The sequence below is a fragment of the Siniperca chuatsi genome, linkage group LG23, assembly GCF_020085105.1.
Source record: "Siniperca chuatsi isolate FFG_IHB_CAS linkage group LG23, ASM2008510v1, whole genome shotgun sequence".
Classification (NCBI taxonomy): domain Eukaryota; kingdom Metazoa; phylum Chordata; class Actinopteri; order Centrarchiformes; family Sinipercidae; genus Siniperca; species Siniperca chuatsi.
This window is the reverse complement of record NC_058064.1, coordinates 5,871,244-5,898,891: the sequence shown is the minus strand read 5'-3', so window position 1 is coordinate 5,898,891 and position 27,648 is coordinate 5,871,244. Positions and strand designations below refer to the sequence as shown.

The 27,648-nt window shown below is 39.9% G+C and overlaps 1 protein-coding gene across 5 annotated transcripts in view; it reads left to right on the top strand.

Annotated features, from left to right (window-relative positions):
* Positions 1-27,648, top strand: part of syt1a (synaptotagmin Ia) — a 166,425-nt gene that overhangs the window by 69,222 nt on the left and 69,555 nt on the right. For 2 of the 5 annotated variants that reach the window (XM_044186689.1, XM_044186684.1), the window contains exon 1: positions 9,794-10,044. The exons of the other annotated variants lie outside the window; for them this stretch is intronic. The gene's annotated coding sequence lies outside the window, so the exon portion shown is untranslated. Of the gene's footprint in view, positions 1-9,793; positions 10,045-27,648 lie in introns of those variants that run through there. 5 annotated transcript variants of the gene reach the window in all.

Genomic DNA, 27,648 nt, shown 5'->3' with positions numbered 1-27,648 from the left:
TGTATTAAACACGCATTTGGAATATAAAGAGAGAGAGAGAGAGAGGGTGAGATTATAAAAACTCCCAATGATAGGACTAGATTCCCAATATTCTAGACTTAAAAATATACCAGTAATCAATGTATTATAAGCAATGAATGCATCTTTTATTAACATCTAAACATCATTGTGGAAATAATGATTATTGCACTGATGACTTTGCAGACTCAGAACTTTCATTTGTTAATGTTATTTAAACGACTTAGTATTGTCTTTGCATTAATGGCCTGCTTTTGTTTGTTAAAACAGCATGGTAGTTCAGTGGTTAGCAGCAAGAAGGTCCTGGGTTCGATTCCTGGGCGGGGCAGGGTCTGTGTTCTGCTTTGCATGTTCTCGCCGTATTTGCTTCAGTTTCCGCCACCATCAAAACATATATGTTAGGTTTATTCTCCTGTCAGTGCTGTTGACCATGATCCTCATTAGTGATTTGTTTGTGTTTGCTCAGTTAAATGCTTTAGATATGCCTGAGAATAAACCAGCTCAACCCTGTCAACACTACCCACAGCAAACAATTTATTTCATAGGAGGACCTACCAGAAGGTTTTTGCCTGAGTAACTGAATTACTTCAGACACTATGATCTGTTGCCTTCACTTGGCAGTGGAGTAGGATCATTATTTTGATAGACAGTCATCAATACAACTGTGGGCATTTAGATAAGGGAGACAGCTTATGGATCAATTGAACTCAAAGTGATGCGGCTTAATGTTGGGTGACTGCCACACTACACAAGTTCAGAAATTAATGATTGAATTTAAAATAACAGTTGCTGACAAATCCTAAGCTTTAGTGGCATCAAGATTAATTTAGTACTTAACTTAATGGGACTTTTAGTGGATAATTTGTATTTAAGTATCATGTTGGACATCGCCTTTTCTCAATATCATAGCTAGGAACTCAGACTTTACATGTGCAGTGAATGTTGAGATTTTATTTGTGCATGGGAATTGTTTCTGGCGTGTTTATATGTCAGTTTGAGCAGAAGAGCAAGTGCTGTTCAGTGGTAGATCGTGACTTTCCTGCCTGTGTGGGAGCTGCTGCTCCTACTCCCACACATCTCATCTCTCTGTCTTTCTTTACTCTCTCTCTCCAAATCCACTGGTCTTTAACCTCAAGCTCATTTCTCACTTAACCACCAGTGTACTCTATGTCACAACTATCCATAAAAGAAATTGTAAGTTAGCCTTATGATTGATCCCTGGTGGTTCCACGTAGTTTCACGTAAGAAAAACTAATTTCCCGCGTGCATTCAACCATAAATCACAGCACTTGAAAACTGTTGTGCTTTCAATAAATTGCTGTGATAGGGACCATTTATATTCATGCTAACAACATACTATAACATAATGTATGCCTTTTCCCTCCAAGCACTCACACAGGCATGCCATTTTCTCTGTGTGATAAGAATTCCACAAAAGTACAAAAGCATTGTTGATGTTTTCCTATGATGCTGTGTGACTTTATTCATACAGAAAACATGTAGAATAAATCACAATACATTGAACTTGATGCATAATGCATGTGATACCCTCTCAGGTTTTCAGTTTATATGCTAAAATGTGTCTTAGTGATGACTAGACCGCAAACAGAGCGATGCTTCCCGGGACCAATTCTAAACAAATTTAGCATATTCTGAAATTTCACTCTCGCTGACCTTGGAGGCTCTGTGTGGCTGGGCAGTTACGGGGTTGCTAAGGTAATTTAATTACCAGACCCTCCACGGGCAAGGGTAATTACTGCTCTCTAAATCCCCACTAATCCCCCTTCTGAGTCCCCTACACAGATTCGGCCTGGGGCACTCTAAAAGACAACGCTGACTTCTCGATCCCGTCCCAGACAGGGAGCCTCCAAAAAACACACAGATCCTGTCTGCACAAAGATGCTCCTTGGTGGCTTGATTTATGTAAGATGTGTACTCTCCATACTGTACTGTGTGTGCTTGTGTGTGTATGTGTGTGTGTGTGTGTCTTCCTTGGTGTGTCTTTCAGTGCAAAGGGCTCCAGTCATCAGTCCCAATGAATTCCTCTCACGTTGCTCTCCCCTCCTCGTGTGTGCGTCAAGGGGACTCTCAGGTCAAAAGGGCCACTCATCCCTCCATAAGAATGTCGTAATTATCACTGCTGGGATGAATAGGATGTGACCTCCGTGAGCAGCAGTGCCTGGTGACTGGAGTTAGAAAGGAAGTAGAGGAGATAAAGGCTACTGAGCATGCTAATACAGCTTTCTCTAGAAAACAACTGGAGTTATCAAAATATCCCCTGCAGGGTTTATGTTTAAATTAAAGTTATAAATAGATAAATAAGTTAATTGCCATTGCCTTGCAATTCTAATGGATTTTTATGGCCACTTAGGGGCAGCAAAACAAGCTGTAAACACAACATTAACATATCATCACTTTATAAAGTTGTTGTCGCAAACGTCCTAGCAATCATTTGTCTATTTACACATCCAGTAAACTCAGAGCAACGTTATCATTCATCTGAGGATACTAAAACATTCCATTAAGCTAATGGGAACTGCAAAGTTGCGTGATGATTCTCTGTGGGTACATCACTACGAGCTACGCCTCTTCACATTACATGTAATCATTTGATCCATTATCAATATAAGAATATTGATTTGTGCAGCCTTAAATTCTTACTTTCTAGGTAACAACAATTATTTTTACTATAGCATAATTATCAATTTGCAGAATCTTAAATCCATCACATTGTTCATTTTGTCTTTATGAGTTATGTTATCATTGCAAAGTCTTTTCGATGAAAATGCTCCCTGTTGGTGCATTCAAAGATGCAACCCTGACAAAATCATAACGATGATACTTTTCATAAAAATTACCAAAAAAAAAAATATTTTAATGATGCACAAAATTGAAGGGAGAACAATAGCTGTCTATCAGTTATAAATCAAACAAAAACACTTGTGATATGCTGTTTATGTTTTAGACAGTCGTCAACAGTAAGTATGCAAATTGTAGCTGATTGGCTAAAACATTGAAAATCACTGTTATTGTCCTTTAAGTAACTTTATAATCCACTGGAGTTGTTAGCATTTTAAAAATGAAATATGGAAAAGCTGCTCTTCGGTCTTCCTCTGCTCCTCTTGTAAAAACAGATGCCAGCCTAACATCTGTGTGACATCAGTGGCATTGAAAAGTGTTACCTAGCAGGTGCTGTGTGTGTAACTGTGTGTCCTGTATGTTTGTGTGTGTATGTGTGTGTGGGTGGGAGTTTGTGTACAGTATCTGCAGCATGCAAGCATGCATGTGAGTGAGAAAAGCCGGGTGGTGGTGAAAAGAGCATCTGTGTGTATTGAAAAGAGTTCTCTGAATAGCTCCATATTTGAACAGCCACTTATACCCCGATAAAGCTGTAAGTGTTTCGTGGCAGCTTCCTGCCTACAGTAGAGAATCAGAGAGAGAGAAAATCAGAGAAAGAGAGAGATTAAATGAGAGCATCAGCTGTAATTATGGCTACTTTCCTCCTTATGGAAGTGCATCTCTCTGTCTCACAGATAATTAGCACTGGATACTCTGGGTGGGCCAAAGAAATACAACTTGAATGCATTAAAGGGCAAAAAGTAAGATTTTTGTGACCCAATACCACAGAAAGGCAGTAATATATCTGCAGGAATAAGTATGGAGGTTACCCTGGGTGCTAATTTTGTGAGTCAAGGGTGGGTGGGTGCAAAGTGCTGCGAAGTGTGCCGTGTGCAGAGAGAGCGGTGACAAATTTTCAGTATTTTCGTGGCTGGAGGAACGTGATGCACCAGGGCTACACGTGAAAACAGGATCAATTTGAAAGAATCTGTCATCATACAGTTGGTGTTCCCATCTTTTGCCTCAGGCCCATGGTAGCACTTACTTACCATCTGAGTTTGAATGCACTCATTGTACATTGCTTTGGACAAAAATGCAGCCCAGTGTCCCTTGGAATTATGACCATTTTAGATAGTTCTGCACCAAACAATTTGCGTCCATGCCAGCACAGGAGGTTGTGTGCCCTATCTGTAGCAAAACAGAAAGTAAGGTTGTGGAGGATGTGGTGGTGTATGGATGTGTAGCACATCTGACTTTTGAGACTGGAGTTTGCGTCTGTCACAGTCCTGCAATTAAAGTTTGTGCTTTTATTAACTGTAACCACGATTTTCCCTAATCTTAACCAAGTGTGGTAGTTGCCTGACCTAAACCATACCTTAACCATAGTTTATTTGCCATAAACACTATCTTTCCTTAACCTAAGTTGGCATACACAGATATTGTAAAAAGCTATAATTTTGACAAAAGTTTCTGCTAAATCAATGTAATGTATTGACTCACTCAATGACCAATCACATCAGCTCATTTAATAACTTTTAAAAGCAATGTCCCTCTCATAGACTGTATAAAAGAAGTGGACGTAGCCACCTTGACGTCATCCATTGGTTTGTGGACCACAGTTTTAAAGCCTCGAGTTTGGCATTTTGGCCGTCACCATTTTGTTTTTTTTGGAGCCACAAGTGACCATATTTGGACAAGAGGGTGGTGCTGGGGAGGGATACGCATTTGTACGCCTCTCCATGCTCTATCCTGATTGACAGGTTACTGTGGTAGTAACTTCAATCAAAAGGTAGCCACGCCCTAAAGCATACCCTGCTTTATCGTCTATTTTACTCTAAATGGGACCATAATTTACAAAATGAACATCATGCTGTATTGAAGAAGACTTGAAACTAGTGATTGAGACCATAAATTAATTAGGAAAATGTTTACTGAGGTAATATATCAAGTAAGAAGTAGGGTAATTTTCTCATAGACTTCTATACAATCTTTTTTTTTGCAACCCCTGCTGGCCATTAGAATGAATGCAGGTTTAAGGTACTTCCGCATAGGCACTTTTCAGACCTGGAGGATACGTCCACTTATTTTATACAGTCTATGGTCCCTCTACATACTGACAGTTTAGAGTGTCCAGTTTCCCATAAGGAAATATGGCAGGTGCAAAATATGCGGCCAAGGACAGATAATGTCTCTCTTAAAATTGAATCATGTTTGTAGACATATTGAAAGTCTAGTGGTCACCTTGTTTTCCATGCGTGATCCAGGTGCACGATTTTATCAGTAAAATGTCCCTTGTCCCTTTGTACAAAGATATAGTAATATAAAGATATACCCATGGCTCAATTACTTCCCCAGATATTGAGCAATGCAAAGACCACCTTTGGAATACTAATTCCCCCAAAATGTAGCTTTATGCCATTACCTACAGGATGTCAATCAAAACTGATGAAAGTCGTAAAGGTTATTAAATGACCTTTTACCATTACAAATAACAGCACAATGACTAAAGATATAACCTTTTTGGATTTACATTGTCGTTCACATATAATACAATTTGAGTGTAATAAAATGTGTGTATAATATGCGAAGTCAAGAGCAAATTGGTCTGTAGTTCGTTTAGTTGAGTCGTTTGTATAGATGAGATACAAAAGCTTCTTCCTGTTCTAAAGCTTCACATCCTCTCTGTTAGTGGTTGAATAAGACCAGTGATTTGCAGTGTCCAGAGGTGACCATTCAAATGCTCCTGACATTTGGGAAATTGTCCTTTTTGTTCACCCATCTCCCTTTTTTAAACTGCCTTTTTCTTCTAAATGTTATTTCGCCCTTTTCATTCCACTTTCACTCTGTTGATCTCTCTCCCTCATTTTTCCTTTCTTGTTCCATCTAGGTTGACCACTGACAGGCTCCTGGTTTGAAAGATTAGCTTTTTCAGCTTTTACTGTTCTTATCCGTTTCTGTTGAAATGTTGAAGTGTGCCACTTCCATCCCCCCTACACAAAAACTGAGATGATGAAAGTTGCTGTTGCAAGCAGAAGGCATAATGTGTGTTTGTTTTTTATACGTCGGCATTACATTAGATACTGTGCTTAGAAAGGGATGACTTCTGTTACAATTCAAAAGGTTTTGATCGCATTAAGTACTGAGGCACCGTTTTAACTGCTTTTTGGTCACTATGTTCAGTTTCATCATTTCTTTCTGAATCAATGGCTAATATGGTCCCTAATGTTTTTGGCGCTTTCTTGGTGTTAAGCTGTCAATGCTATGGTTTTCTGCTTTACATTACTTTTATTATTTTTTGGGTTGATGAAGTTTGACTTTTTGTGGGTGGCACTCTTTACTTAGCTTTTTCAGGCACAGTTTCTGTCATTGCTAAAGCAAACTTTTTATTACAAATAAACTGTCAACCCCAGTATCTAGCACAAATTCTTCAAAATACCAAATATAGTGAGAATTTAATGGATTTTGAATACAAGACGCGTCATCACTCTCAAGGTTTCCATTTTGTGAGGAAATATTTTTTCCGGCAAAAAACAAGATATAACCACAGTATAAATTTTCTTCTCTCAGTCTTTTAATGTTGGTGTGATAGTTGTTTTAACACAGATAAGTGCTGTACTTTTAGAGCTCAGTGACGTCCACAGAGGGCAATAATCTGCACCCAGAGACTCAGCTCAGTCATTTGTAGCTGCCTACATTTTTCCTGTTTAGAGAGCCATTAATCTCAAAACGACTCATACAGTATATAAAATTAGTTTACTCTCTTTCTCAGATAAATTGTTTGGCCAAAACTGTCCAGCCATTTTAGGTTTGCAAGGGAGATAAGCTTAGAGGTTTTGGAGGTGTGCAATTTTCAGCCCCTAGCTGTGATAGCGAATGGCCTCTGCGGTGCTGGGATGTGTGTTTAGCCGACTTTGTTGGGATAGACAACAGATATTCTCCACAGAGGACGGCCTTCACGGCTCAGCATGGATGTACTTCTTCCCCTGCTCATTAGGGTTGAACTATAAGACTGCTGGGCCACAAATCTGCACCGGCCACATTGCCTTACCCAGTAATCGATCCCCCCATGGCCCCACCATACAAGACACACACATAGCACACACAGAGCCAGTGAACCAAAGCTTATGTACAGAGGAGCAAGCTGTGCAGTGTCCAGGCAGAGTGTTAGTTGGTAATCATTAACACAGACTCCCTGTTTGCTTTGCCTCTGTCTATCTATCTATCTATCTATGAGTGTGTGTGTGTGTGTGTGTGTGTGTGTGTGTGTGTGTGTGTGTGTGTGTACCATGTGTCTCACTGTGCCTTATCAGCCTGTGCACTTTATTTACACACTGGGTCTCTCCATAGACACAAATCGACAGACACGTGGGTATACAGTACACACATCTGTCAACGCTGGCGGTCACATATCTCGCAGAGTTACAGTTTGCTGCAGACTTCCTGTTCTCCAGCAGCTCACAAATGGGTGTAGAAGACAGATATACTGTATCGTAGAGTAGAAAATGGCTACTTTGTTGTTGTTGGTTTTTTTTTTTGTTGCTTTTGTTTCATAATGGCCAAGGTTTAGTGTTACTACATAGCTTAATGGACTATATTGTAACTCAGTGGTCTCAGGTTTGATCGCACCACCAGAAGAAAGTAACAATCTGAATGTAGGCAGTGTGGTCCTGTGGAAATGCTTGTTTTAGTTCTTTTTCCAGTTTTTGTCTGAAATGATGATTTTATCACAAATTAAAAGTTATTAAAAAGGATAAACCCAGAGGCTGAAATCGATTTTAATTTAAGATATAAAGTATAAGTAAGTGTAAGAAAAACTAATTTACTCAACAGTGAATATTTGTACTGTACCTTTTATAAATCTAAGATAAAAGTAGAAGCATACAGAGGAAAATAAAAAAGATTCCAATTGTCAAGACCATCTGCAATACAGATAAATAACTGTAATACACAATAATAAAGACAATACACACGACCTTTAGACACTATAAATAAACACATGAACATTTTCCAATTACTAATAATTCCTTTGTTTGTGAGCTCATGATTGGCCTTAATGGATAGGTTTGGAGCATGATAAACATCCTGCCTACAAGGAACCTGATTGGACAAAATCTGACCAATGGCCTAACCCTGAATAGGTTTTTCCCTCCTGCTAACCAATCCATGCAGTAGCCCCATCAACTGTGCAACAAATGTGTAACCTCACTGCAATGATCATGTAGAAAGCTAATTATAAATTAATCAATGTCAGTAAAAGATGAATTGACCATCCATATTTTAATAATAGGCATAAATATTAGCTTTATAATGTTAGATTGTGTTAGCTTCAGCTTATTTACCCAGAAATTAGCAGAATAAATAGAAAATATTGACTTTCGTAACAAGCACCAAAATAAAGCCCGGTCTGTGACCTCAGTACACCGTATGTTACTCGCATCACATGGATGTTTTTTTTTTGTTTTTTTCAAAGACATAAATGTGTCAGTGAATGTTGGTTAGATTGTTGTAATCATGTTTACTTATTGTTGGATCAGATAGTTCCCAGTTTAAATCAGCATTTTGACAATTTTAAGCTATTTTATTTTGACAAAGTTTTATACGGCTGCTTGTCTTTAGACTACATTTAACGCTTGAGAAATGTGGCTTCATTTGTTAAATGAAAAAAAATTGCAGAATGTAAGGTATCTAAAAAAAGGATTGTTTGGTATCAGCACAGAACATCAGGTATCATATATTAAAAATGTTCACATGATACTCAGACGTAGTGTGTAGCCTGCCTGGAATAATAACTTGTGTTAAATAAAAAAATTCCACAAACTGTCCTGAGTTTTCAAGTAGTAACTTTAAACATGGCTCAGCTTTTCTTTTCTTCACTTCTCTGGATGTACGCTGCCCTATTCTATGCCAGACTAGGGCAGTGGATGTAATGTGCAGCTGCTGCAGTTGGGCTTACCATGAGTTAGTGAGTAAACCAACGAGGAATACTCTTTAAATCCCTAATGTACTTTACATCTAAACATAATATAGGTAATATTTACGTCCCATTGTTATGATCTATTGTCAGATATTAAATGTAATAAAGGGCTGTTTGTTGTGGTTATCATCACCTTCTCATGGCTGAAAACTGGCTCTTGGCCTAAGTACTTCTGCATTTTATTCCAATAAAGGACCATTAAACATCCACACCTCCATCAAGTCAGGTGCCGTTGTCCTCACTGTGTCCATTCGAGTGGTCAGATGAGACTCGACTGCTTGGCAGATTTTTGCTGCTGGTCCTCCTTTGCCTTCGCATCTGCTGCCCCCTCCCTGGGAGATCCGAGAGCCACATCTGGTCGGGCTGAGAGTCGAGGGAATGCCAAGCAGCTCCTTGAAGCAGAGCATTAGCATACACTTACTCTGGGAATGCCCTTGACTTGCTGTCTGAAGAATAGCGCATAAGCAGCATCAAATACACAAGCAGGACCCGAGGAGAAACAGGAATAGGTGGAGTGAGACAGAAAGATGGGGAGACTAAAGAAGAATAAGTGTGAATGAGTGGCGGTTATGGCGTTAAAAAGGGAGTCAGAACTGTAATCATATATAGTTTGAATGCTTCATTACCATTATTAATTAATCAAACCATCTGATGTTATTAGGCTTTCACAAGGCGCTTATTCCAAGAGAAAATATCACCTTAAATGCTTGACAAAACTAGAATAACTTTGTTGATGCTGTGTGGAAATGCACACCTAATAGTACCTTCAATTTATATTTGTTTTCATGGAGCAGAAGGTGTGAGTGGGTGGGGGAAATGTCAGAAAATAGTGAGCTGACAGATAGAGTGGATGTGTGCATTTTGTCTGACAGAATAAGAGCAAGCGAGGGAGAGATGGAGAAGTTGGGGGAGGGGGCTGGAGTAGGTGGGCGGGAAGAGAGGAAGCGAGTGTCACGGACAGAGAGAGAGGGAGGGAGAGAGAGAAGGAAGGAATAGCGAGCTGCTCGCTTGCCGGAGCTGCTGACTGGGTGTTCGAGTGTGTGATCGTGAGTGCTTCTTGAGCCGTTGTGTGAAGAAAAAGGAGGACATCGCTTTTTGAACCTTTTTTTTTTCTTCAAAAAGTACCACATCAAGCTCTCTCAGCAAAAGCCAAACTTGTCTGAACCCCCTCCTGGGATTGTTAAGAGGACCCAGGGAAGACAGCGTGCTGCCAGGTAAGAGGAATGTAGTGTGGAGATGGTGATAGCATGGTTATACAGTGCTTTGAAAATAATAATTTCATGCCTGGTTGAAATGGAGATGCTGTTTTGGATGTGTGCACGTGTGTGTGTGTGTGTGTGTGTGTGTGTGTGTGTGTGTGTGTGTGTGTGTGTGAGCATGTCAGCATACATGGCTGGCAGGACACTGTACTGTAATTGTGATTGGAAGAGTCAAGTTGTATAGAGGAAGATGAGGAGGCGTAGTGTCTTTTTGACAGCAGCTCATCCAGGATGACAGATGTCAGGGAATGTCAGATTTACAATGGCAGGGATTACTGAAAAGGAAGAAAATAATACTAATAATTTCCCAGATCAGATCAATTTTGGAGAAACTGGAAAGAGTGAAAAGACTTTTTTTCTGTCTCACTTTCTTGTTTTACAACTGTTCCTGAAGTATCTTAGTTCCTTGAAAACTGGTCAAAATATTAGTTTGTGATCAATCTGATTTGTGTGCGTCTACATTTATGAGTGGGACCTGGCTGGATGTGGCTCTACAGCTGATGGGATCCGTGGCATTAGTGACAGGCAGGGATAAGCAGAATCCCACGGAGGGTTAGGTTGAGCTCCAGATCAACGGCTCCTCCTCAGACCCAGTGTGGCAACGGTGGCAGCAGTATAGTCAGAGGAGACAGTTATTCCCCTACAGAAAAGAGAAAAGACACGCCGTATTTAGCAGTTGTATCTGTAGTACGACACCGTGGCTTCGCAACCCAGGGCTTGCTTTCTTTGTCGTTTAATGAGAAGTTATGCTGTAATCGAGTCACTGCACTGCCTTCCCTGCTGTTTGTCATTTCCCCTTTGTTGTTCCTTATCTCTTCCTCTCTCCCTCTCTCTGTCCTCATTATCCCGGGATTCAACTGAAATGAACTAGTCGATCTCTCTTCCTTCCAATCCCTCCCTCCATTCATGCATGCTGACGTACAGTAGACTATTAAACAAAGACAGACTAGAGGGCCAGAGGCAGAACAAAGCTTCTCTGTTCTTAATAACATTTGCACTTTTTTTTCTTCTCTCATTTTGAAACATGAAAGAGGTGAAGGTTGGTAGATTATGGGGCTTCAAATAGCCCCTGTCTATTTGACTACATTGTCTTGTGCTGAAACAAGCCATGAAAGCCAACACGCAGCTCCAGTCTTTTCAAACATGAAACTAATTCATTTAGATTGCTGTTCCATTTTGACTTCATTTTTCCACCACCTTCCAAATCTCCTACAAGCTCCAATAAATCCTATTCACATCCACTGTGCCTTTGTTGCTCCTTGGTAAATGGATTTGTACGTCTCATAGTGGACCTGAACAATGGACTAACCTTACATATTCATGCCATTGTTACCATTAGATTTATGTGTAAAATCTGGAGTTTTTTATGGAAGCTATTTAATACGATTCATTCTCTTTGAGGACAATTGAATCCTTTTCTTGTAAAATATTGCACCCACTGGCATTGTCATTCCAACTGTTGTGTGTGTGTGTGTGTGTCGTGTGTGTGTGTGTGTGTGTGTGTGTGTGTGTGTGTCCATGGTGTGTGATGTGTATCCAGCTGTGAAATCTCCCATTGCAACAATAGTTAATGAACGTCTCTCTAGCACTCTTTCAAAGAGCCCATTCACACAATGTTTTTGTTCATCTAACGGCTGTAAAGCCTTGAATGGCACGTACTGGTACTATACCATTATGAAGCTTAAACACAGCTCAGCCTGAGTTGGATTTGGATCTAGGCAATATGCTGACCTTCACACAACCTTGCAGTGTTACAATGGGTGTTTGGTTAGTTATTAAGGGGTGGCAACATTTAAGAGTAATGACTTGTCTCATGAATCTTATAAAAGAGCAAGCGAAGGACATAAAAGTGTGATGGAGGAGAGGAAAATTACACTTTTGACATTAAATGTGTTAAATGTTTGCCAAAAAAGAATATATTTGTAAATCTACAGTACATGTATGTGTCCGTTGGTGTGTGCACGAGTTCTGATGGACGTCCATCCATGGACGTTACAGCTTTCCTGCCCAGAGCGGCAGGCAGCTCCTTTCGGTCCACTGGATGCAGTCCGGTCTCTCCATGACTCATTGCCTCATCCACTCTGATTGGCTGGCTTTTCTACTCCGGGGAAAGACAGGACGGTGAGAGGTTGGCCTCTCATGAGCAGGGATCAGCCGTTCCTTTCACACAACATCCCACTGGATGCACATTCACAATGTGTTGGTCTGAATGTTAAAACACAGGCATGAAGTTAGGGTAGAATAAACAGGAAATGCTTTTGGTTGCGGAAAGACTGCACAGCTGTCATCTCTTTTGAGTCAAAAATGCAACTGGCTGCCTAAGACATTTACGCAAAATTTCTGAGATCATGCTTCTCAAGACAGACGATATTTCATCTAGCCCCAACCACAGTCATGTTTTGTATCAAAGAGATGTATTTAGGCCTCCAGCCCCCCCATCCCTTTGTAGATGACGGTGTCACATGTGACAGCTCTGAAGCAAACAGGGCGTGGAGCTCCCTGCCTGCTGAGACTCTGGCTTGTTTGCCTCTTATAGACAGACCCGGCTGAGACAAGGTCCAAGCTTCTCTACCGAGTCACCCAGCCAGCAAAAATCTTGGGGTTTTTTCTCTGTCGTAAGAACCTCTGTGCTCAGGCCATGCAGCACTGATCCTGAACCATGGACAGCGCTCCTGTACAGCGGGAGAGAGGTGGCAAGCAGAGCAGGGTGAAATTTCAGCACCACCTCTTGTGGTCAGCACCAGTAGTCCATAACCAAGGATCATACAGAAATGGAGACTAGGAATGATGGGAAAAATAATGAGACGCTCACAGTGTCAATGCAGGGACATGATGGAGGATATTTCCTTATTTGTAAAGATTATTCATATGGTGATTAGATAATGTACTGTGGGGAATGACAGATTTTACATTTTGGTTGCAGAAGGCACTGTAGCTGAAGAGCAGGCACAGCAGTGTTTGAATATTTACCAGCTTTAATCTGTTTGTGTTTACTAACCAACACTGACAGTCAGTTGAGTCCACAGGCAACAGTGCTCAGTACTTAACCAGGTAGCCTGGATAAATAATTACAACAGCCAAATATGCAAAGCTTACAAATGTGTATGATGTGCTTCTTTGCCCCAGTGCATGTCTTTCACTGGAGCATTAAATCTTTGTTGGCTTGCAGTCAGGGATACTCATGATGCATGTTCCTATACCTGCATAGCTGTATGTCCTTTTTAATACTCTGTAGACCCCATATCTGTCAAGAAAAAAACAAAATGATTTTAGCAGCTTAAATTTGAGTTTATGAAAGACAGTCAGACAGTTTATGAAGATATGGCAGACTGAAAGCCATGCAACCAAGACTCCATTGCTATGTATACAAAGGGGTTACTTGACTGACAACATTCATATATTTATAAAAAATACAACATATCAGGCTTTGTCAGGGATAGAATGATAAAGTCCTGGACTTATTTTCATTGTTGTCCCTGGTGTTCAAGACAGAGACAGGCATTCAATGTCTAGATATAGATATATTAGAGAGATTATAGAAGACATCAAGAAGTAAATCATATAAATACAAACTATAAAACTTTTTTGAGAAAGCACACAAGGTAAAAAGTATCATAGACACCCAAAAAATAAACTGCATCATAAAAGACAACAGGTTTATGACATGATATTGAAGATACAAATATCTAAGCCAGCTTGTATGTCACTGAGTTTGCACCATGTTGTCCTCATATTTGTGGTCAAGAACTGTTCAACCAATGCCCGAGGATATAAACTTCCATGTCTACAATAAAGACAGTTAAGACTTATCTGTGCTCTTTCAGTAGCTGTTACACTGGCAATGTGTAGGAAACTTTGTGGACTAATTTTATTTATTTCAGTCAGCCACATGGAATGGATTATGTGAATATAAAATATACAGCATTGATATTTGGCATCGAGGCTCCCACAAAGAAGCACAGCAGGGGGGAGTGACGATAATAACTTCTGAAAGGAGACTTACTTGTTTGTTAGGACATAAAATGTATCTTCATATCAAAAAAGGGCTATATTTAAGTAAAATGGGTACTATTTATTAACATCCCTTGTGCGCTCCACTCCTAACTGTAGATTCAGCAGTTGTTCCTTGATGACGTTGCAGATTGACGTATTAGTTCTCTTGATGCATTGATAAAGATCACGACCACAAATCTTGTTAAGTTTTTTTTCCCGGCTTAACTTTGCCCTGCTTAGCATTAGTGTATCATACCCAAGAGGAACAGTTTCTCCCACAGCAACATGCTTCATTTCACACTACAAATCATTGTGATTAATCTGCTTTGGCTGTAATAAATGTGCTATATGAGTCATTTATGTCTTTGTCGATCCAGTTTATTGATTTTAATGCATGGTTTTACTATGTCTATACGTGCAAAGCATTTTAACACCGCAGGTCCATGATTCAGATTTATTGTATAATCTAAAGTTAAGTACACTCATCGATAACAATAACATTTTAAAAATAACTAGGGCGGTGTGTTCTGTAGCTGGTTGTAAATCACCTGGTTTCATGAATTAATTAGATGCTTTTACATTCTCTGTGTGAAAACAGTGAACACAGTAAGAGGGTGCAAAATCAGATGTGAAAACGGGTTATTTCTGTAAGGGCTGTTAGATGAAAGCTTCCTGAAGTTTGCTCTCTGATCTTTGGTGATGGAGTTCACAGGAAAGAGAGTTCTCAGAGCCTCATTGCTGTATTGATACACACTAAGAGAAGCTAGAAAGATAAGAGCCACTTGTGTTCATGCATTTAGCCTCACGCACAAGTATGCATACATGAGCTCAGCATGACATTGATTTTGTGCCTCGCTGCATGTCCTCCAAGTACAGAGGATGTCCAACCCCCACACACACACACACCCCCGACAACAACAATAAAACAATAAAAGCTGCACAAGTCTTGCCCTGAGGCTTCTGTTATCACCAGTGGACAGCAAACCACCCGTCACTCCTCTCTCTCTTCCTCTCTCTCTGCTGAACCCCCATACACATGCCCCCTAATTGAGACAGCTAATAACTAACCAGGGTCATTTGTATATGTATGCATTAGCATAATTGAATAGGCATGAGTTAAGTGTTTTCCACTGGTGTGTTAATAACACGGCCTAGAAAAGATACGCATGCAGCTGTGTTTGTTCAGCTCAATAGCGTCATGAATTGGGAGGCATCCATCCGTTCAGTCTCCTCCCCTTTGCCCTGCTTTGCTTCTTTACCTCGTCGAGTGTCAACGCAATAAAACGAAGGTGTGGTCTCCTCTGAGATGTCCTCTTCTCTGTAGGTTGTGTATTGGCCAGAGCAACTGGGCATGTATGGCAGGTTAGACAGCTTTCTGACTGCCGGCCACTGCAAGTAAATTTTCTTGTTTCAGACAGACAGGGCTGGAGAGAATTCACACGTGCTTTTTCCCTTCTGACCTGACCACAGAGGCCACTGCCACCTCTGGAAGGTAGTCGGTTCCTCTTCAAGTCCACATCCCATCAATAAAGCCTCCTTCTAGCGGAGGAGCCCTGATGTCGGGCAGAAGAAACATTGATGGCAGGAGATGGGGCACATGAAGAGAGAGTTGATGTGAATTGGGCTTAAAGTGAAGAAAGGGATGAAGGAAGGAGGGTGGCAGTGGGGATGGAGCGAGGATATATTTTCCATCTTTGTACGCTACAGCTGTCATCCTTGTCACTGCCCTGTGTAAATCATTGTGCTCTCTGCTGCGATCTGAGCTGAAAAGAAGAACGACTTTTTATCACTACATCTCGACTCCACAGAAGGCTGCATATTCACAAGAGACCTCTATTTACAGAGAGGGAAGGGGGCAAAGCTGACAGCACCAAGAAAGTGCCATTTTTATTTCAACACTCAGTTCATAGGTTACTGAAAGGTAAAAGGAAACTTGAGACTAGCACACCTCAAACATATTTGTTGCATAGCAACAAACCACTGATTTTCAGTAGTTGAAGCACCAAGCAAAGCCTTGTTTTGTGTTTGACAGAATGTGAAATTAAGGTAATGGAAAGGGAAAAAATAAAGATAGAACTGTGTATATCATCATTACTCATTTTGTGTCATGGCTAGAAAATATTGACATATACTGCTGAAGCTGTATCCCATCTCCTATCATGAATTATTCATTCTCTTGCTTTGCATCAAAATCAGTGATCAGTGAAAAGTTTTAGCCTTCAACCCTGTCAAAGCTCAAATTAATTGGGATTCAGTCCTATAATTTCGAGGATCAGAAAGGCGATCATCAGAAAAGATCCTGAATATTGATATAATCAGAGCAAAGTCTAAATTTAGATTATTATAAGACAAGAAAAGTTTGTAAGAATGAATTCATAGTGTAACTGTTATACTGTGGTCAGTCTTAAAAGAAAGAGTTTGCATGGAAATATACATACATTACTATAAACCCATTATGCTAGCACTATGTAGAACTTTTACAGACTACTAGTACTATAAAAAGTTACATGAACACATAATATATGTATTGATATGATAGACTCTAGTCGTTTTGGTCATTGTGGTCATTTTCACAAAGAACAACCAAGTCTTAAAAATAATGTGCCCACAATGCACAGAAGAGTTTACGAGTGAAACCTTAAAAATTCTGTCTCCCTAACTTCAGAGCAGTTGTGTGACATTTTTGACAATTTACTAAATTAATGAAGGCATAAATCGCTAAATTACAGGCACACAAAGAAATATACATTATATAAAAGTAAGAATTTACATTTTCAGGTGTAAAACCCTCAGTCTTTCAATATGTGGCAGGCAAAATTCAGATGCTATGTGGAAGCACTGACCCTGTCCCACCTGAAAGGCTCCTGTTACTGCATACAGTATGTGTCTGTTAACTGACCTTCCTTCTTGGTGAACGAAAAACCAATTTTAGACTTATCTCACCTCCTCTTCTGTTGGTTATTGTTGATCAAAGTCTACAACAACAAGGACAAAACAGGCTTTGTCTTTGTGCTCAAATGTTTCTGAAAAAATTGGATTTCCGGCGGTTCCCTTTTTCTATTTACCAGGGTCAGTGGTGTCAGCATCTCTCTGTAACCTTTCAGTCAATCCTAGTTTACCGCAATTAAAGGATCTATCATGTTAAAAGACTGTCACAGACAGGAAAAAGCCAGGCGGTTATCTTCAAATCAGACATTTTCTCCAAACTCTGTCCTTTGATGTATTGACATGCCCTGAAGGAGAGCAGGGCGGTAAATGGAGGGTAATCACTGATCTTAGATGTCCACTTGGGACTATATTATCAGCAACCCCATCGAGGAGGTCCACTATGGGAGAAATAGATCCCGTTACAGACGTGTCTCACAGGGCTTACAGTTGCAGTGCACAGACATGAATAGACACTCACACAAATGAACGCTGCATTCATGTGCAAAATTGGGATTTATGTCTTCATGATTGCAAGGCTGAGGGATAAAAAAGCAGCATTGAGGATACATTTCAGAGCTTTCCAAGTTTCTCCCTCTTCCTGCTGAGTGGAGAAAAGAAGTACAGAGAGGCAAGTAGATGATGCAAAAGGCTTCTGGGTGAGTATACATTCACCCTTTCCCTGCATTCACTTGCACAAAAGCCAGGTTTGAAAAGGCTGTTAAAATGCAATCAGTGCCTTTGCATTTCCTTTGGACAGGCCCCCGTATCCTCAAAGCACTCTCTCATTTTGATGAATTTCAGTAAGCCAGGATGAAGTGAACAAAGAAACGAAAGTGAAATGTTTAGGCAGTAAGATAATACTTAGTTTTCACTTTTTTCTTTCTCCATTTCTTTATCTCTTGCTCTCTTAATATCTCCACTCAATTTCACATCACCTGCTCTCAGATTAGAGGAGAAAGGTGGAGGTGTGTGTGTGTGTGTGTGTGTGTGTGTGTGTGTGTTGGGGGGGGGGGTATAGCAATGTGTGAGACTGCTGTGATTAACGGCAGCACATTGAGCTTGTGCATTATTCATCCTTCGTCACCTTCACCCACTGCCAACAGTCATGACTGAATTTTTCGGGAGAACGCGTTGTTCCTGAAAATATGAAGCCAAATGAACAAAATCCACCCTTCCACATTTTACACACACACACACACACACACACACGTCTATTACCTGAGACCACCTTGGCGTGAAAACCAGTGACATATGTTAAACAGCCTCTAGCATCTCTCCCAAGGCTACTTGCTTCTGAAAGGAAAGTAAAAAGTTAAAATCTCAGGAAGTTTATTGGCAAAATTGAGGGAGGCTGTGTTCACCAGGTTATTGGAACAACACAATCTGTGTAATTAAAATTATATTACTAATCTTTTAGAAATGTGTCCTCCACATAGTGTAGCTCATGTCTTTCTCTCTTCCTCTCTTTCCCTTTCTGTGCCATAACTTGTCAGTATAAATAACCTCTCTGGCTCCTGGTATGATAAAGCCCCAGGAGAAACAAATTACCCAGGATGCACAGAGAGAGCGCAAAGAACACAGAGTACGAGCTGCTGGATTATGGTGGTTTGAGTTTGACATTCACTGAATACTCTGAGCTAATTTACCGTTTCCATCAATAGTCATTGCGTGGTCAGAGTTCACCCTCGGGACTAAAATGTCTTTAGGGAGTGAGTGCAGGGGCCAAGATATCTTGTTTTACTACTTTTAGAGGGTAAATATCACTAATAAATTGGTTAGTGTCTGTGACTGTAGACTGGTATTTTGCATTTTGTTGTGTCATACATATAGCAGCATAAAATTTAAAAGCAGAAACCTGGAACATGAATCCTGATTATTCTTTACATTCCTTATCTCATGTATGCTCACTCAGGACTATATTTAGTGCTGAAACAATACGGCGAAAAACAGAAAATTTATCTCGAGCAATTTTGATAATCGATTAGTCTTTATTTATCAGAAAAAAATGCAAACATTTGCTGATTTCAGCTTCTCAAATGTGAGGATTGGTTGCTTTTTTCTGTTTTATATAATTTTAAATTGATATTTACTTTTGGTTTTAAATTCTTGGTGGTGCAAAACAAACCATTTGAAGATGTCATCTTGGGATCTGGGAAATTGTAATTGTAAGTCAAAAAGTATTGTAACACATTGTTGGTTTTGGTCTTTTCATGGGATTTGTTGACAATAATTATTGTACTGTACTATCATAGGCAGTATTCAAAAGTCACTCTGTTGCATATTTCTGAGACTAAGTTCTTCTATTCATAGATTAATTTATTTAGGTGGTAAAGAGTTAAGAGTATTGACTGTCTTTCATCACTATAGCGCAAATTTTATTTTGTCCAATGTCCAAAAGGTGCAGTCCAGTAGTTTGAAATTGCTTCAAGGTACTGCGTACTGATTTACATGTAATTACATTCTTCAAATTTGTTTTGCAAACAATCATTGAAAATGTGCATGTATCATAAGTGACACAGGCAAAAATTAATACAACGCAGGCACTGACAAGAAAAAAAAGTGGAGGTCAGTGTTTACAACAGCTCTGTAATTGGAAACAAAATGTGATGTCAGTCACATTATTCTTTCCATATTTCCTCCGTCTAGACGATAGCAGGAAAGTGTTGGTCGTGCTGGACATGGTATAAGAGCTTTTAGTGAGCTGAATTGCGCCCTCAAGGCACCAGTCAGATCAGTGACAGTGTCTAACCTCAGGTTCTCTCCTGCGCCCGTCTCTTACCCCACCTGCCTTTTCCCCTTTAGTCCATCAATCAATCCAGCCGGCATCACGCTCTAGTAAGCTTGACTGGCACTAAGGAGGGAATCTAGCTTTAGAGCACAGTGTGTGGTGCTAGCCAATTCATATACATATATATATATAGCCACACATTTCTGTTTTCTTGCTCAAAATGGCAGCAAACTGCTCAGTATCACACGCCTACACTGAAACACAAGATGATAGCCTCTCTGTGATTCTCAGAGATTTATCTGCTCCTGCAACTTGCTTTTATCAACCCCAGCTCTTTCACAAGGCTATGAGGCCGGTAACTTCTGCTGGTCAAGGACCTTCCTTGTCAGGTCATTTGGCTCTTAAAATGCCTGGCTCCTCTGTGCTTTTAATGCTCACCAGGCACCCCTGTATTGATTCCTGCATTGATTCCATTCAACTGGGCCTATCTGTTTGTCCCCAAGCATCCAGAAAATATCCTATCATGTCTGTGTGCACATTATTATGCCACTCACACAGTATCTGAGCTGCATCCGCTTTTGTGTCAGCATGATGAGTGGTGACAGCGCTCGGAGTCATGTCTTTTGTTGTCTGCGCGGGCATATTGTGAGATGTTGTGTTTACCAGAGTGAGTTGGGAGCTGTTTGTGGCCCCAAGGCAGCACTGTGCAGGTGGGTGGGGTTGAGCGTTCAGGGTCGACCCTGAGTTGCATTTCCACACCACATCACAGAGTATCACACTGCACTGAATGAATGACCTGCACATTCACTGTCCCTCTAATGATTAAATGCATCATGGTTTGATTCTTCTGTGATGATTATCTCTGGCAGCGTATACTTTACCAATTTCTGCCTCTGCTCACTGTTGATGGATGACAGGGCAATAATGGATGGTTGCATCCGTAATTTATATATTTTTAACGCGGGTGGTAATTACAAATTGTGACGACACAGTGTGGAAATATAAACTACTTAATATTCCTGCATAGTCTGTTAATTTCAATTTATGAACCAGGAGTTTTTACTCTCCAGGACGGGTGGTAATAAGATAAGCTTTTTTGCAGCATGCGCTCGCAGATGTGCTGTCCTCTCCTCTCCTGGTGTGGCCAAGACACTCTGGCTTCATTTATCTCCTCTTCACAGCATTGTTTCCATCTTTCTGGATGACTCTCCCCTCCACCTGCACTCTCCTCCTGCCCCTCACAGGAAGAGTCCAGCCTTCACCTGCCTTATCGAGGAGAATGAGAAAGTCCCTCAGACTTTCCATGCCTTATCTGCTTAGATAATATACACTGATCATATTCACTGCTAAATTAGACGAGATTCTCACAAAACGTCTGATGTTTGCAGATGTCCTGTTAAAAATTTCTGACATTGGAAGTACAGCTTTCCATTGCAGTTTTGCATCTCTGGGCAATATTGTTCAAATTATCGAAACATGAAGAACAATACGGAAAACATGCAAAATCACCTAAAATAATCAAACTGCAATTAATTGCAATTAATTATGTTCCACTGCTATGCTTTACACCCAGCTGCAACTAACAATTATTAACCATTATGGATTAATCTGTGGATTATTTTCTCACTAATTTATTTATTCTTTTAAAATAATGAAAAATGGCCATCACAATTTTCCAGAACCCAAGGTGATGTTTTCAATTTTCTTGTTTTGTTTGACCAACAGTCCAAAGCCCAAAGATATATAATTCACTATCAAAGCAAATATTCACATTTTAGAAGCTAGAACTGTTGAACGACTAATCGATTAATTGACTCAGTGTTTCAGCTCTACACCTTCAGTAACTTATTTTGTTTGTTTTTTAGTAACATCTGCTTGAAATTTGTAGTAACTTGGAGACAAGCTTAATGAAAAAAGATGAAACAACAAAGATACAATACTAGTGAAAGTCGACAAACTATACTGAATATCACACAGCTCTACAGTATCTTTGTCCATAAGTCATTAGTCCTCCTTGATGAGGCAATAACAAATAGAAATTCCATATTTTTTGCAAAATTATTGCTTTTCTCCATACATGCTGTGTTTGCAGCTGTCTATATTTTCTCCAATTTGGCCAAAATCTGCTCAAATAGAAGCATATTGTTTTCTGTTTTGTGTATTAAGAAACATTAAATTGGTGACAAGAGCTTTAGAAAGGTACCCAAACATGAATCTGTTTTGGAATCTGTCCTACAGTATGTCCTCACTGCAACAGCTGTTACAGCTTGTTCTTTCCCAAATGTTCCAAAGACATTAATAGACATGGTGCAACACAAAAAAATTATCAGAGAAAGTCTGGCAAGCTGTTACTTGCACCTCCAGGCTGCTAGAAAGAGAACAGAATTTAAATTGTATCAACATTTTTTGATAGCAGTTTATTTGAGGTGTGTTATTAATTAAAATGTACAACTTCTGAGCACATTTAAAGTCTAGAAGAACTTCTCAAACATTCTGTAGATAAAAAAAATCAGAGTTTAATATGATGTCATTAGTTGTAAAGCCTTATAAAAAATGTATTAATTGCATCACACCATTAGAGTATAGATTAATCCTTGGTGTACTTTTGAATATGAGATGTTTGATGGTTTGTGATAAGGTATGCATAAGTTATGAAAAGTTTGTGACAAAGTAATATTTCTAAAAAGCACAGGTTGTATTCCTACCACACATGCAGGCTGTAAAAACAAAATATGGTCACTTGCTTGAGAATGCGTGTGAATATGAAAGATGGAATTTGTCACACCTTATTTTAAGGGAGCTGAATTTTCACACTAATTCCCAATGTTCTAGGATGTGTAAGGGATGGCTTAACACCATGCACCATCCTTGGTTTCCATGACGACTGTGATCCCTGTATGATAATCGGATTCCCACTATAGCTGTGAAAACACTCATTCCTGCCTGATCCAAGAAAATTATAACATGAAACCGCAGTGACGACAAACAGTCGAGTGAAGAAATGCTTTGTAGCTGAGCCAGCCTGCAGGGTCAGACCTCGGTCAGTCTATTCATAACTACAGCAGCAAGGTAGACCACAAAAGCTATAGTATGGTAGGTTAAGCCATTTACTAAAAAAGAATGATGGAGGACGTATTAGCAGCAGTGGCTGAACTATCCATTTTGTTTTTAACCTGTGCACTTTGGTATTAGAGGAAGAAGAGCATTAAGAGTAAAAAAGGAGAGCGTTATTGACTTGCCTGCCTTTTACATTACGTGGTGGAGGATGGAGAAGCACAGGCAGCCATTTGTTGTGTGGTTTTGTACGGACAGCATGCACGTTAGGCTCATTAACATATCACCCCCCCTTTTTTCCTTTTCTGTTTAGGGCACTTTCACACCTGTAGTTTGTTTGTTGCCTTTTAGTTCTGGTCCAGTTCGTGTTCACAGTGACTTTTTACAAACAAGCCAGGAGCTGTAAAGATGAAGTCATACAGACTGACAGATTACTCATACAACATCAGCAGTACATGGACCCACAAGAGGAAATCAAATTCCAGAGACTGACTGAAGTTCATGCAGCCCTTTGATGCTTTTTATGTGTAATATTATGTTCTCTGGAGTCACAAAGAGGTCACAAAAAATAACAAGCAGTTATGAGCATAATTTGACGAAACTGCAACTCAACCTCATTTTTGAATGATGGTAGAAACAATGAGAGAGAGGTGGCGTAGGTAGTTACTGTGTTAGACGCTAAATGTTTCACCCACTTTTTAATGAGGAACTGCTAATACAAATCACTTTTTTAAAAGTTGATGATTAGCAAATGGATTTAGTAGCAATTTAGCTTTTGAATTCATGCAAAAAAATCACATATCTACTATCATAAAATCCTGTGATTGGTCACACCACAAACAAACCCCACCAGAGTTCGCTTTGGAGACCCACGTTTTTAGGCGGACTTGGTCTGGTTGGTTAGTCCATACCTGAGTTTGACTGACAGCCTTCACACCAGCCTAAATGAACCGAACTAAATGGGTAACCACACCAGAGTTCTTTTGAACCAAATCAAACAGGTTAGGTTTGAAAGCACTCTAAAATCTCTTTTTCAAGAGAGCCCTGGTCCAAAAAAACAGCATTAAAAACAGCGTTATGACAATAAATACAATACAGACAATATAAACAGGGCAAGAACACACTACATAAAAGAGCACGGAGAAAACTCAGACATGTGTTTGATTATAGTTTTGCATAAACTGTGAAGCAAGATGTACATCGTTATCTGGAAGATCAATAAGTACCTGAATAACAGACCTCTACGTTCAATTCTGCCGTTTTAATTGCATCCTTTAGTTTCCAGACACTGAGGGGTTTTTACACTATAGCTGAGAGAGAGAGGAAGGGTTCACTGCATAAATTCTTTTCACTGGCACAGTCTTAGCCTTTCACATTTATCTTCAGCTCAGAGTATGACAACTATAGATCCTCTCTCCTTTGCACAAGACAAATGACCTTATTACCACAGAGGACCATTCAAAATAGGATCATGTCAGGCATGGCAAACCGCTTCTGAGAAAATACAGACCTGCTCTGCAAACCGCACACTGTTTCTCAGGGAAACCATCAAAAGCACATTTTACAGACCAAATGAGTTTTAGAGCTTGTTTGTGCTTTCAACACACATCAAGAGGCTCATCCAGAGCCACTGGTGGACTAAGCAGCAGTGTCAGTTTCTGTATAATTTAATCCTGTCCAGACATTTGTAAAAGAGCACCTTCTACCGAGGCTGTTTTTCTGCTGAAGACACATTTGTTTCACTATAATGAAGTTTTTCTGTGTACTGACAGCGATATGCCTTGAGGGCAGCACTCCTTCTTTGGCTTACTGTATGTGTGCATTCGTGTGTATGGGCTTTTTCCCCTATGTTGTCATAGCACTAAGGCGAAAAGAGAGGCCAGGGACCGAATGGGAAATTAGTGTCCACATGCATAATTACAGGATAGGATAGGATGCCTAGAGTTAATTTTCCTCGGCTATGTACATAAAGCCCCAAAGCCCTCTACGTTATCTACAGATCACTATAACTTGCCTTGTTAAATAATTCATATTTGCAGCTGTGTGTGAGCGAGAATGTTTGATGCTGTGAAACGGTGCGAAGATCCAAACTGTTTGATACCAGGTGAAGCCGCCTCTTTTCTGTTAACAATCAGTCTCAAGCAATTTAAGGGGATCAAATTGACCTTGCTGTTCCAAAGGTCAAAGCTGTTATAGTCCTTTTAAAAAGTGGAGTCCATTGATTTGGATCTGGACAGATCTGCTGAGAGCAATAGGGGATAATGAGCCCAACATGCTTTAGTGTCCAATCACAAACCATCAAGCCTGATTCATAATGGTAGACCTTAATAGCATGACTGATAATAGACCAATCATATTTGTGTCAGTCATCCAAAATTGACTTGCTCTTTACAGTGGATTCAATTGATTTGCATAAAGATCAGTTGCTCTCTTGTTGCAAACTAGATCAGTGTATTTGTTTTGTTTAAGGAAGTTTCTACAAAGAAAAATCAACAGGACATTTTAAGTTTTTTTTAAGTAAAGGTAAAAAAAATATACACATTTCATCAGAAGAAATCATAAAATGGATTTGCAAAAAACATATCCAGTAATTGAGACACCCTAAAGCGTCGCAAGATAAATGCGAGGAGTCACAAGATGATAAACAAGAAAGGTAAGAAGAAGGAGAAACTTATTTCTGCTACACAAATTCTGCAAACTGGATAGGTTTATTGCTTCGGGCCTTAAAATTTAAGTTTTATTTAACAAAAATTAAAATAAAACAACCTGAAAAGGTAATAATCAGTCTTTCCTCACAGGTCATATACATACAACCCACATGTGCTTAATTTTAATGGGTCACAAGCCAAAAAGGTTGCGGAAACATGTCATGGATTACTGAAGTTCATATTTAATTTAAATTGTCTGTCCAACAGTTTTGGTGTGTCACTTTGGGGAACGCTATCTCAACATTATCTTCAGTAGCCTCCATATCAATTCTTTTGAAGCTCACATCAAGGAGGAGCCACACACCTTCCCTTTAAAACAGGTGACACAGCATCACTCGTCATTCAAATTCCTCTTATCTCTTTACTCAGGGAGCGTCTGTTTCTCTCCTGACTGCTAACTCAAGCGCCTAGCTTAACTCCAACCAAGCAAGTTAACACCTTGGTCACCGGACGATAGCACGGTCCGTGTTTGTCAGTCACTTAGCATACTCTTTACCATAGAGCAGACTTTGAGAGAGCAGGTTTGCCGTCACCATACAACTAACACTCCACTGTTAGCTGATCAAGCTAATAGTGTTAGCTGCTAACGGCCACCAAGCCAGCTAGCACAAGAGCTAGCCCCTATACTAGTTTTAGACCAAGATTCTTTAATATGAGCTATGGGAAAGTCTCTCTAATGTTATCAGAAAACAGGGGTTATGGGAGAAGTTACTTTTTATCATATTCCTACAAACATTTCTAATGATTCAGAAGTACTAGACACTATCAATAACAATTTAAATTTTAAGTTAAAAAAAAAAAGACAGCAGTCAACTTTGGAAACTTAAATTACGTAGCTCACATCTCAACAAACAAGCAACACAGACAGCCAGTGGCTACAAAAGTTGGTGAGTACTGCTCACACCAGCTCCGAATGAAACTCCTTTGCTGGGTTTTTGCAGGAATACTTTTTCAAGGCTCTCAATGCCTCCACTTCCTCAACTTCACTAGTTTCTCGTTCCTCTTGATGAGGTCAATTGATGACTAAATGATGCAAACTGTTTACTTAAATAAATATATCGTGTATGACGTTAGCAATGTCAACTCACCTGTGTGATTCCAGTGCTTAGAAGGTTGCTATGGAAGCTAGTGGCGCTATTGAACCTGATCGATTGGTGAAGTGGAGAAATAATAACCTCCATCTAGCCCCACCCTAGCCACTAAACTGCAAAGTTTTATGACGCAGCTTTTAAAAAAAGAGAGTAAACCTCCTGGATGTACATGTCCTCAATCGAGTGTTTTTGCCTTCACTTTCATATCACAGATTTAGCCTAGTCGAACTCATTCGTATGTGAGTGACTCTTCAGATCAGTCATCCTGGCTGTTGCTCCTAAGGTGAGCCACGTTTCTCACTCAATGTTTATGCAGGATGTCAACACCTGACAGTCGGCGAAGTAGGGACTGACAGTTGGTTTCCCTTTGCCTGATCAGTGTGGACTGTTGGCCCACAGCTGAAGGTCAGAACAGGGCAGCCTCACACACACCCTCATTCACATGAAAAATCAGGCCAATTTAGGAGGAGATTTATGGAGAAACCAGCAGACATCTGGAGGGAGCTGGAGGATGCTGAGAGTGGTCCAATTAGACAGGCATTAAGGAAATTTGAGTTTGTATAAAACTTAGCGACTGACCATAATATCTGAAGATGAAAGCTTTTGCTGAAGAAATTCATGTTTATATTAGATATTCAGATAAACATTTATGTAGTAGAGTAATTATTTTGTATAAAAGGCCTTGACAATTTAATCCGCATTTTTCATTGTTGGGCTTGTCTCCTGAGATTTCAGAGGCTTTGCAGCAGCCTAGCGATAGTTTTACATTAGTATCATGTCACAGTCATGCTGTGTGTTCTTTTTAGTATTGTTTATTTTATTCCAGTGTAATTTCCCAGAACTCAAAGCCACTGCAGCCTATTTATGTAAACCTGACATCAATGAGGCAAGAAGGAAATGATGAGCCCCAAGTCATGGCAACACTTTCACAAATTTTCAACCTGGCAAGTGGCGTACTCAAGTGCCACCAGACAAGCAAAGATTTTCCTTTGTCTTTTCAAAGCTTGTGTGAGAGTTACACAAAATTGTTCTCCGTGTCTTGGCTAAGCTCTTTAAC